At 39.2% G+C, this 11,585-nt stretch overlaps 2 pseudogenes across 1 annotated transcript; one reads left to right on the forward strand and one right to left on the reverse strand.

Annotated features, from left to right (window-relative positions):
* The first annotated feature begins 4,489 nt into the window (after positions 1-4,489).
* LOC112612668 lies at positions 4,490-4,924 on the forward strand (annotated as a pseudogene).
* A 3,213-nt stretch (positions 4,925-8,137) lies between these two features.
* On the reverse strand, positions 8,138-8,888 carry LOC112606794 (annotated as a pseudogene). The gene has a single exon (XR_003115691.1). The product of XR_003115691.1 is annotated as a cytochrome c oxidase assembly factor 3 homolog, mitochondrial pseudogene (transcript).
* Between the last annotated feature and the right edge of the window lie 2,697 nt (positions 8,889-11,585).

Genomic DNA, 11,585 nt, shown 5'->3' on the forward strand with positions numbered 1-11,585 from the left:
ATCCTCTCCCCAGTGTGGCAGCAGTCTTTGTCTTGAAACACAGCAGCCAGCCTTGTTCCAATTTCCTCCTTGCAAACTGGAAGAATCAGAGCAGATACTACTTGCAAATTATTATACACATCTCTTTTAAACTGCCTGGGAGATAAGTGAAGGACTGACTCACTAGTCTCTGTTACATTACTCAGAACACAGCTGGCAAAATAAGTAGACACTGTTAATAAAAGCTGCAAGATCACTATAGGTTCATGGTCTGGGCAAGAGATTTTGAGTGGAGCCATAGAGTAGACCATCTAAGGCCCAGATGAGAAGCTGGAGTAAGACTCTTTGGGAAATTAGGACAGTCAAAAGCAGCCGTTATGAGAGAATTTAGAAAGCCATGTGCATGCCCAGGCAAGACACAGGCTCAAAAAGTCCGAAGAAAGCCTTAGGCTTTCACCTGAAGCTGATCCTTAGGCTCTGAATAAGCCTCGCTGTTCTTGAAAGAGTGCTCTAGCACAGAGACAATCTGAAAAGACCGCAAGAGCCCTTAGCATTCAAGGAAATCTCTGTCAAAGCATTAGTTGAACACAAACTAAAAGAATAGAGACTTCAGTGATTACACATGACAACGAATAGTCTTGAGAAAACAGTCTGAAAAACTCTCAGAAATGGATGCCACAGGCTTCAATAATTTTTACAAAAAAAAACAAAAAACAAAAAACCAGTAACCTCTGGGGAAGGAAAAGATTCTGATTTTCAGACTTACCACATTGTAACAGAGAGATGCTCAATGTTTACACAAAACACAAGGTATACAAAGAAACAGGAAAACATGGTTCACTCAAGTAAAAAATGAAAAAAAAATATTGACAGAAACCATCCCTGTGGAAATCCAGACATCAGACTTACTACACAAAAATCTTAAAACAACTGTTTTAAAGATGTTCAATTGGACTCAGGAAGGGGAACATCACACACCGGGGCCTATCATGGGGAGCGGGGAGGGGGGAGGGATTGCATTGGGAGTTATACCTGATGTAAATGACGAGTTGATGGGTGCAGCACACCAACATGGCACAAGTATACATATGTAACAAACCTGCACGTTATGCACATGTACCCTACAACTTAAAGTATAATAATAATAAATTAATTTAAAAAATAATAATAATAAAGATGTTCAAATAACTAAAGGAAAACATGGGCAAATCACTAAAGGAAATCACAAAAATGATAGATGAGCAAAATGACAATATAACCAGAGATCAAAATTTTAAAAAATACCAAACAGAAATTCTGGAGCTGTAAGCACAATAACTGAAATGAAAACTTCACTAGACGTATTTAACAGCAGATTCAATTTTAACAGGCACAAGAAAAATATATGAACTTGAAGACAAGACAATTGAAATTATCTTGTCTGAGGAATGGAAAGAAAAAAGAAAGAAGAAAAGTGAACAGAGCCTAAGAGACTTGTGGGACACCATTAGGCAGACAAGCACACATTGTGGAAGTCTCATAAGGAGAAGACAGAAAGGAAGGGAAAGAAAGAAAACTGAAAAAAAATAATGGATAAAAACTCCCCACATTTGATGCCAGACCTGAATGCACAAATTCACGAAATCTGATGAACCACGAACTCTAAGTAGGATAAACTCAAAGAGAACCGTACCAAGACACATTATAGTCAACTGCCAAAAGACAAAGAAAGAATATTGAAAGTAACAAGAGAGAATCAACTCATAACATACAAAGAATGCTCCCTAAGATTATCAGCAGAATTATCATTAGAAATTTGGATCTCAGGAGGCAATGGGCAGATAGCTTAAAGTGCTGAAAGAAAAGTGACCTGTCAACTGAGAATTTTATATGCATAAAAATTGTCTTTCAAAAATGAGAAATTAAGACATTCCCAGATAAACAAAAACTGAGGGAGTTCATTACCTACCCCATGGGAAATGCTAAAGGGAGCCCTTGAAGTTGTAATTAAAGAAAACTATACAGTAACTCAAAGCCATATGAAGAACTACAGATCTCTGTAAATGTAAATACATGGGCAAGTATAAAGCCAGTATTTCTATAATTTTGAACTTATTTTCTACTGGGATTAAAAAAAAGAAGGGATAAAATAATTATAAATCCATGTTATTGGGCCCACAATGTTTAAAGATGTCATTTATGATTTGTGACCTTAATGACATGAAGGGCAGGATGGAGCTATGTAGGAGTAGTTTTTGTGTGTGATTGAAGTTAAGTTGGTGGTAATTAAATTGGATTGTTATAACTTTAGGAGGTTATATATGGTAACCACATATGGTAACCACAAAGAAAATATCTATAGAATATACACAAAAGTAAATGGGAAGGGAATCAAAATGTATCACTACAAAAAATCAACTAAATACAAAAGAAGGTAGTAATGAAAGAAATGAGATAAATGATAATGAAACACAACATATCAAAACCTATTGGATGCATAACTTCAAACTATATATGGTTACAGTAACCAAAGCAGCATGGTACTGGCACAAAAATAGACACATAGACCAACAAACAGAATAGAGAACACAGAAATAAAGCTACACAACTACAAACAACTGATCTTAAATAAAATCAACCAAAGTAAGCAATGGGGAAAAGCTGCTATTAAATAAATGGTGTTGGGAGAACTGGCTAACCATATGCAGAAGAGTTAAATTGAACACCTATTTATTACCATATACAAAAAATAACTCAATATGGATTAAAGACTTAAATGTAAAGCCTTGAACTATAAGAATCCTAGAAGAAAACCTAGGAAATACCCTTCTTGACATTGTCCTAGCAACGAGTGTATGACTAAGTCTTCAAAAGCAATTGCAACAAAAACAAAAATTGACAAGTGAGAACTCATTAAACTAAAGAGTCTGCACAGCAAAAGAAACCATCAACAAAGTAAACAGACAACCTATAGAATGGAAGAAAATATTTGCAAACTATGCATCTGGCAATGGACTCATATCCAGAATCTATAAGGAACTTAAACATATCAACAAGCAAAATACAAATAACCTATTAAACAGTAGGCAAATGACATGAACAGACACTTCTCAAAACAGGACATATGAGTGACCAACAAACATATTAAAAAATGCTCAATATTACTAATCATCAGAGAAATGCAAATCAAAACCACAATGAGACACCATCTCACATCAGTCAGAATGACTATTATTAAAACTTCAAAAAATGACAGATGTTGGTGAAGCTGCAGAGAAAAGGGACTGCAAATGCACTGTTGGCAGGAATGCAACTTAGTTCAGCCACTGAGAGAAGCAGTTTGGAGATTTCTCAAATAACTAAAAATATAACTACCATTTGACACAGCAATCCTATGACTGGGTATATACCCAAAGGAAAATAAATCATTCTACCAAAAAGACACCTGCACTCATACATTCATCATAGCACTATTCACAATAGCAAAGACAGAATCAACCTAGGTGCCCATCAATCGTGGATTTGATAAAGAAAATGCAGCATATATACACTATGGAACACTATGCAGCCATTAAAAAGAATAAAATCATATCCTTTGCAGCAATATGGATGCAGCTGGAGGCCATTATCCTAAGTGAATTAATGCAGAAACAGAAAACCAAATGTCTCATGTTCTCACTTACAGGTGGAAACTAAACCTTGAGTACACATGGACATAAAGATGGAAAAAGCAGACACTAGGGACTCCAAAAGGAGAGAAGGAGAGATGGGGCAAGGGCTGAAAAGCTTCCTATTGGGTGCTGTGTTTATTGTCTGGATAACGGGGTCAGTAGAAGCCCAAACCTCAGCATCACACAAATACCCTTGTAACAAACCTGCACATGTATCCCCTGTATCTAAAATTTAAAAATTATAATTAAAAATCCCTTATGGGATTCAGTAAAAGTGATGCTAGAAAAAAACGCATAGATTTAAAGGCTTACCTTAAAAAAGAAGAAAAATCTCAAATTCACAAACTAACTTTATGCCTTAAGAGACTATAAAAAGAATAAACTAAAACCAAAGCTGTCAAAAGGAACATAATTAATAAATAATAAAGATTAGAGCAGAAATTTTAAAAACGGAGCAGAAAAATAGACAAAATGAATTGTTGACTATTCAAAAAAACAACAACATTGAGAAACTTTAGCTACATTGTCTAAGGAAAAAAGAGAGAAGATTCGAATAACTAAAGTCAGAAATAAAAGTGGGGACATTACCATCAATTTTACAGAAATGAAAAGGAATAAAAGAGAATACGATGGACAATTATACACCAACAGACTGGATAAAGTAGTGAAATTTAAAACTTCCTATAAAACATAAAATCTATCACAATTGACTCACAGAGACATAGAAAATCTGATTAGATCTATAACTAGGAAGGATATTGAATCACTTATCAAAAACCTCCAAGAAAGAAAAGCCCAGGAGTGCGCCCGCCGTGTCCATGGAGACAAGCTGAGGCAGCCGGGCTCCCAGGCACCAGGGCTCCAGGACAGCAAAGATGTCGGCTTCCTTAGTCCGCGTAACTAAAAAACTAAAAAACTAGAAAAACTAGGAAAACTAAAAAAAACTAGAAAGAGCAAACTGCAGCCCACCAGGGCTGCCTTCATCCTGACGCCTTCAGCAGTAAACAAGATAAAACAACTTTAAAGATAAGCCTGAGCATGTAGGTGTAAATGTTGGTGTCCGAACCAGGGGCTGTAATGGCCTTTTTTATACTCTAGAATATACAAAGACAAAAGGAGATTCTGATGAAAAAGTTATTCAAGATGAAGTCAGAGTATTCATTGAAAAGAAAGCACAGTTAACACTTCTAGGAACAGAAATGGACTATATTGAAGACAAATTATCCAGTGAGTTTGTGTTCAATCACCCAAACATCAAAGGAACTTGTGGCTGTGGAGAAAGCTTTAATATTTGAAATCTCAGGACTCTTCTAGCCATAGGCTCCAGGAAAGCTCGTGGAAGCCAGGGGACTCACTGAAGAAATCAGGTGACTGTCATGTGCTTAATGTGTGGCTGCCTTATAAGGAAAATAAAGTGACGCATTTTGAAAATGAAACAAACAGAAAAAAGCAAAGCCTAGGAGCCGATGGCTTTACTGGTGAATTCTACTCATTTTTAAAGAAGAATGAACACCAATCCTTCTCAAATTCTTCCCAAAGAAGAGAAAGCACTTCCTAACATTCAATAAAGCCAGCATTACTTTTGATACCAAAGCCAGAAAACAAAACTACAAGAAAAGAAACTACAGACCAATATTCCTTATGAATATTGATACAAAAGTGCCTACCACAGTACTAGCAAACCAAATTTGGCAACATATTAAAAAGAATATACACTATGACCAAGTGGGGTTTATTCTTGGAATGTAAAAATGGTTCAGCATATGATACTAAATCAATGTAATACACTACATCAATAGCATGAAGAGAAAAAAACAACAAAACCCCACATGATCATCTGAGTTGATGAAGAAAAAGCATTTGACAAAATTCAACACCCTTTTTTTAAATGCCCAAAAAATAAGGAGTAAGAAGAAATTTTCCCAACATAGTAGAGTCCATATATGAAAATGCACCACCAGCATCATACTCCATGGTGAAAGACTGGAAGCTTTTAGCCTAAGATAAGGAACAAAACGAGGGTTTCCATTTTTGGCCGTATGTTCAACATAGTACTGTAAGTTCTAACTGAAGCAATTAGGCAAGAAAAAGAAGGAAGAAAGGAAAGGAAGAATAAAACCACTTCTGTTCACAGATGACATGATTTTATATGCAGAAGATCAGACACACACAAAACCTGTTACGGCTATTAATAACAAGCAAATACAGCAAAGTTTAGGATACAAAATCAACATACAAAAAATCAGTAACATTTCTATACACTAACAATGAGCAATTTAAAAAAGAAAATGAAGAAAAAATTGCATTTACACTAACATAAAAAAAAATAAAATACTTAGGAATAAATTTAACCAAGGAAGCAAAAAACTTGTACACTGAAAATTACAGAACATTGCTACAAGAAATTAAAGAAGACTAAATAAATGGAAAGACATCTTTTGTTCAGAGATGATAAGTCTTGACATTATTAAGATGACAATACTAACCAAAGCAATCTCCATTCAGTGTAATTCTTATTAAAATCTTAATAGTGATTTTTGTAAAAATGGAAAAACTCATCCTAAAGTTCATATAAAATCTCAAGGGGCCCCACAAAGCCAAAACAATCGAGAAAAAGAAAGAAAATTTGAACTCTCACATTTCCTGATTTCAAAATATACTACAAAGCTACCACAAAAGCAAAACAATGCAGCACTGGCATAAGGATATACAAATATGTCAATGGAACAGAACACAGAGCCCAGAAATAAATCCTTGCATATTTGGTTGACTGACTTTCAACAGGGGTTTGCAGAGCATTCACTGGGAAAACGACAGTGTCTTCAACAAATGGTGCTAGAAAAATTGGATATCCACATGTAAAAGAATCAAGTTGAACCCTTGCCTTACACCATTTACAAAAATTAACTCAAATTTGATCAAAAACCTAAAGGTAAGACTATAAAACTCTTAGAAAACACCAGGGAAAACTTTATGACTTGGATTGGGCAATGATTTCTCAGATATTACACCAAAAGCACAGGCAACAAAAAGAGAAATTAGATAAATAGGATTTCATCAAAATTATAAACTTTTGTGCACACCTGTAATCCCAGCAATTTGGGAGGCCAAGGCAGGTAGACTGCTTGAGCCCAGGAGTTCGAGACCAGCCTGTGCAACATTGTGAGACCTCATCTCTACAAAAACAAACAAACAAACAAACAACAAAGAAAACCTTTTGTGCCTAATAGGGTACTTTCAAGAGAGTGAAAAGGCAACCCACAGAATGGGATAAAATATTTGTAAATCTTGTATCGATAAAGAATCAATATCCGGAGGCTGGATGAGGTAGCTCATGCTTGTAATCCCAACACTTTGGGAAGCCGAGGCAGGCAGATCACCTGAGGTCAGGAGTTCGGGGCCAGCCCGGCCAACATGGTGAAACCCCATCTCTACTAAAAATGCAAAAATTACCTGGGCATGGTGGCACAGCTACCATGCTTCTCGGGAGCCTGAGGCAGGAGAATCACTTGAACCAGGAGGTGGAGGTTACAGTGAGCCAAGATCATGCCACTGCACTCCAGCCTGGGTGACAGAGCAAGACTCCATCTCAAAAAAAAAAAAAAAAAGAATATCTGGAATATATTAACTCCTACATTGTGGTCCCAGCTACTTGGGAGGATGAGGTGGGAGGATCACTTGGGCCCAGGAGTTCAAGTCCAGCTGGGACAACATAAAAAGACCCCACTTCTTTAAAAAAAAATTAACTCATTTTTTAAATGGGCAAAAGACTTGAGTAGACATTTCTCTAAAGAATATATACAGATGTCCAGCAAGCACATAAAAAGATGCTGAACGTCACTAATCATTAGCGAAATGCGTATCAAAACCACAATGAGATCCCACTTCACACTTTTTAGGATGACATTCAAACACACACACACACACACACAAAATAACAAGCGACAAGTGTTGGTGAGGATGTGGAGAAATTGGAATCTTAGTGGGAATGTAAAATGGTTCAACCCCTGTTAAAAACAGTTTGGTGGCTCCTCAAAGAGTTGAACATAGAATTATCATACAGTTTACAATTCTTCTTCTAGGTATATGCCCAAAAGAATTGAAAGCAGGGACTGGAAGAGATATTTGTACATTCATGTTCATAGTAGCCTAATTTATAATAGTCAAAAGGTGAAAGCAACCTGAGTCCATCAACAGATCAATAGATAAACAAAAATTATGGTGGATGCATACGATGGAATATTATTCAGCCTTCAAAAGGAAAGAAATTCTGACACATGCCACAACATAGATGAACTTTGAGGACATTATGCTAATTGAAATGAGTCAGTCACAAAGGACAAAGACTATATGATTCCATTTGTATGAGGTACCTGAAGGAGTCAAATGCATAGAGATAGAAGGTTGAACGGGGGTTAAGAGGAGGCAGAATGGGGAATTAGTGTTCAATGGGTACAGAAAGATGCCCCAGGCTTACTTCACCAGACTGTAAAAAAAATTTTTTTTTCCAGGAGAATGACTCAGTTTATTATTCTCAATTTGACCCTATCTATCCCATTTTAGGCTCAAACACTGCACAGAGCTGCCTCGCCTAACCTCTTAACAATCACATCCCTGGAAGGTGAAGGGGGTAAACCACAAAGTCAGAAACATTGGGAAAAGCCACGGTCGCATGCACACCTCTCAAGGAAACAAACTACAGAAAGGGCTCAGTCATTGTACACAGCAAGTGTGCAGTGGGCAAATGCTTAAGTTCTTTTGACAGTGGCCAAATGCTTAAGTCCCTGGTTTCTTGGGATCAATCATGGCCCAAGGTTAGTAAGAAGGCCAACAATGTTGTGAGCAGGATTCAGTTTCTACAGGGTCATGGGGCATCCTCCACCATGTGAAGGGGCTCCAGCAGGTTGGACATGATCAACACCCATCCAGATTAGGATCCTGACGCCCTTGCCAGCGCTCGGGCTCGGGCAGCTTTGGCTTCGTCTTCTAGCTCATCTAGGACACGCTCCTGGGAAATGGAGTAGAAGGTGTAACCATAAAGAGCTAACACCAGGGCCCCGATGCCTAGGCCGGTCACGATGTTCCGGGTCCGCCGCTGCAGTAGGACCTTCTGCCGCTGGGCAAGCTGCGCCGGCCGCATGGAATACAGTTGCTCAGGTGTCAGCTTCTCCCCAGTCGGGTCAATACGCTGAGCGAACGGGGCCTCTCCACGCTTAGCATCCAGAGGGTCACCAGCCCCCGAAGCCGCCATGTTGCCGCTCCTCCCTTCCCGGTCTAAAATTTTTAACTTAATTCTACTTGAGTCATCCTCTTCCCACTTGGACATCCCTGTTCGCAGGACTGTTCACAGCTGAGGGTCATCAGACCAGGCAGGACCCCGTGGTCTGCATGTGTCATGGTGAAGCCCTCCTTCATCCGGCCCACAGGGACCCTCATTGAGTTTTTTCTCTTTCTATTGCTGCTTGTCTTCCTCTTTTATCCTCCTCATGGAGAACGTCTTTCTGGTGTGTGAGAGAAGCCCCCCTCTCTCTCCCTGTTTCTAGCGAAGATGTTTTGTTTACACCTACAAATCCTCTCCCTTTCTAGGGCTTAGGCTTTTGGAAAGTAGGATTGGGAAGACTGTAAGCCCATGTCTTCTTCCTTCCCCACCAGGGCTACCCTAATGGCAAAGGACAGTTACCCTCTGATCCAAGACGGTGAGGAGGTGGGATTCAGAGAAGGGAGCTGGGAGGTCAGTCATGTCCTTATAGAAACAGAGACCACCGGTAGATCCCACAGGGTTCCAGGCCCAGTGAGGTAACAGAGGAAGGTTGATACAGAGAGGAAGGAAAAGAGTGAAATTGCCTCCAGGTCAAATTTCACCTTTCTCACAATGTGGTCTGAGGGAGGCTAGCATCTGTGATAACAGAAAAACTTTTCCAAATGCTGACAGCTTCTGGCTGGACATCAAACTTGACAAGGTCATGGATAGATGGTATTTTTATCATTTATCATCTCGCTGCTCACTACAAGCAAATCACGTGGCACATAGTAGATTCATTGAGTAAATGAATGAATAAATAAATGGATCAATAAGAAAAGATCTCACCAAGATTACTTTCCTTTTCTCTTTCCTCCCCAAATTAAACAAAACCTGAAAGTAAATTTGATGTGGACCTAGAAGTGGAAGAGACAGTATATTCAGTATTTTTAATGTGCTGAAGGTGCTGAGGTTTCCCTGTGTAACCAAAACACAGGTTCAGTCACTTGCCCCTTGCAGAGTCCAGTGAACAGGAATGAGGTCTGGTATAAAGAAGGTGATTTTGTATTCCAAAGCTAGCTTAGGGGAAGAAGTTCAGGCTTCCCTGCCTTAAGGGTACCGCTTCACATTTAGAGCAGAAAGTGGGCACTTTTGGCCGGGAATAGTGGCTCACACCTCTAATCCCAGTTCTTTGGGAGGCCAAGATGGGTGGATCACCTGAGGTCAAGAGTTTGAGACCAGCTTGGCCAACATGGCAAAACCCCATCTTTAATAAAAATACAAAAAATTAGCTGGGCGTGGTGGTGTACACCTCTAATCCCAGCTACTCAGGAGGCTGAGGCAGGAGAATCACTTGAACCCAAGAGGTGGAGGCTGCAGTGAGCTGAGATCTGTTCTCCAGCTTGGGCAACAGAGTGAGACTCCATCTCAAAAAAATAAATAAATACAATAAAAAGAAAGTGGGCACTTTTAAAAGGGGACCTGGCATGAATGACATGCAGGGCAGGAAGTGAACAGGTAGGTGTCCACATACTACCTTCAGTGCCTTATCTACCAGGTAGTCAAGTTGGTGCCTTGGTGGGTAGAACTAGGTTATAAAGATGGCCGAAACTCTCCAGGTGGGAGACAGTTTCATAGCAGGCATACTTTGAATTGTAAATTGATTGTTGTCCTCAAGGCAGTTTCCTGGTGGGAGACAGTCCCACTCTAGAGCTTCTAAGCACATAGATGAACTTGCTCTGTAGGAAGTGTCTGGTGAAGGGGAGGTAGAAGGTTATAATTGCATTTCTGAAGGGCTAAGTAGGAAGTGGGGAGCACGGAGAAATAGAGAAAAGAGAAAAGAAGAGAAATAATAATAATAACAACTCATTCTCTATCTCTTAGAAAAAGGGTAGAAAAAGGGGGTTACTCAGTTACACCTACACATCTATTTCAAGATTTCTTCTTCAGCAAAGCATTCCTTGACCACACACCAGGTTCTGCCTTAACTGAATGTTTCTCTGGCTGGTGGGACCCGAGGACCCTACCTCTTCCAGACACTCTACCTATGTGGAGATGCCTCCTGGGAACTCCTTCATGGGCATCACCAGCTTTGTCTTCACAGCGAGGCATCCTTTGGCTGGTGCTAGGGGAGTGTGGGCAGGTAGAGTGGGTGGCTTTTACTGCAGAAGGGCAGGCAGACACTGAAAAAGAGGGAAGACTTTCCTAGCATTGTCCCGATAGCAGCAGAGGCTGTTTTTCTAGATATCACAGGGATATTCTCATGTAATCTGATGATAACTGAAATGAGTGACTGAAGCAAAAGTCTCAGTCAATCAAGGTTTATTAAGCCAGCTTGAGGGAGCATCCAGGAAAAACACAGACACATCTGTGGCTGTTTTTTTCTAAAAAGGTTTTCAGAAGGTTTAGTATTTATACATTTCCTTAAAGGGGGGAAGGCAGGTAGGAAGATGGGCAGGTAGGTGGTAAGGTAAATGGTCACATTATTGTGAGACTTTAGTTAGTACCCACTAAATCTACATTTTACATAAGATAAGGTGAATGTTCGAAGAGAAAAAAGGGAGTAAATGAAGAACTGATTATGCAGACTTCTCTGGATAGGTGGAGGAATGATTGGTCTCATCTTGTCTATGTTTTGCACCTGGGAAGGTAAGTTTGTAACTGACATTGTCAATATAGAATGAACTGACTAGTTTTTGGCTCTAGCTGTAGACTGT

The sequence above is a fragment of the Theropithecus gelada genome, chromosome 1 (assembly GCF_003255815.1).
Source record: "Theropithecus gelada isolate Dixy chromosome 1, Tgel_1.0, whole genome shotgun sequence".
Taxonomy (NCBI): Eukaryota; Metazoa; Chordata; class Mammalia; order Primates; family Cercopithecidae; genus Theropithecus; species Theropithecus gelada.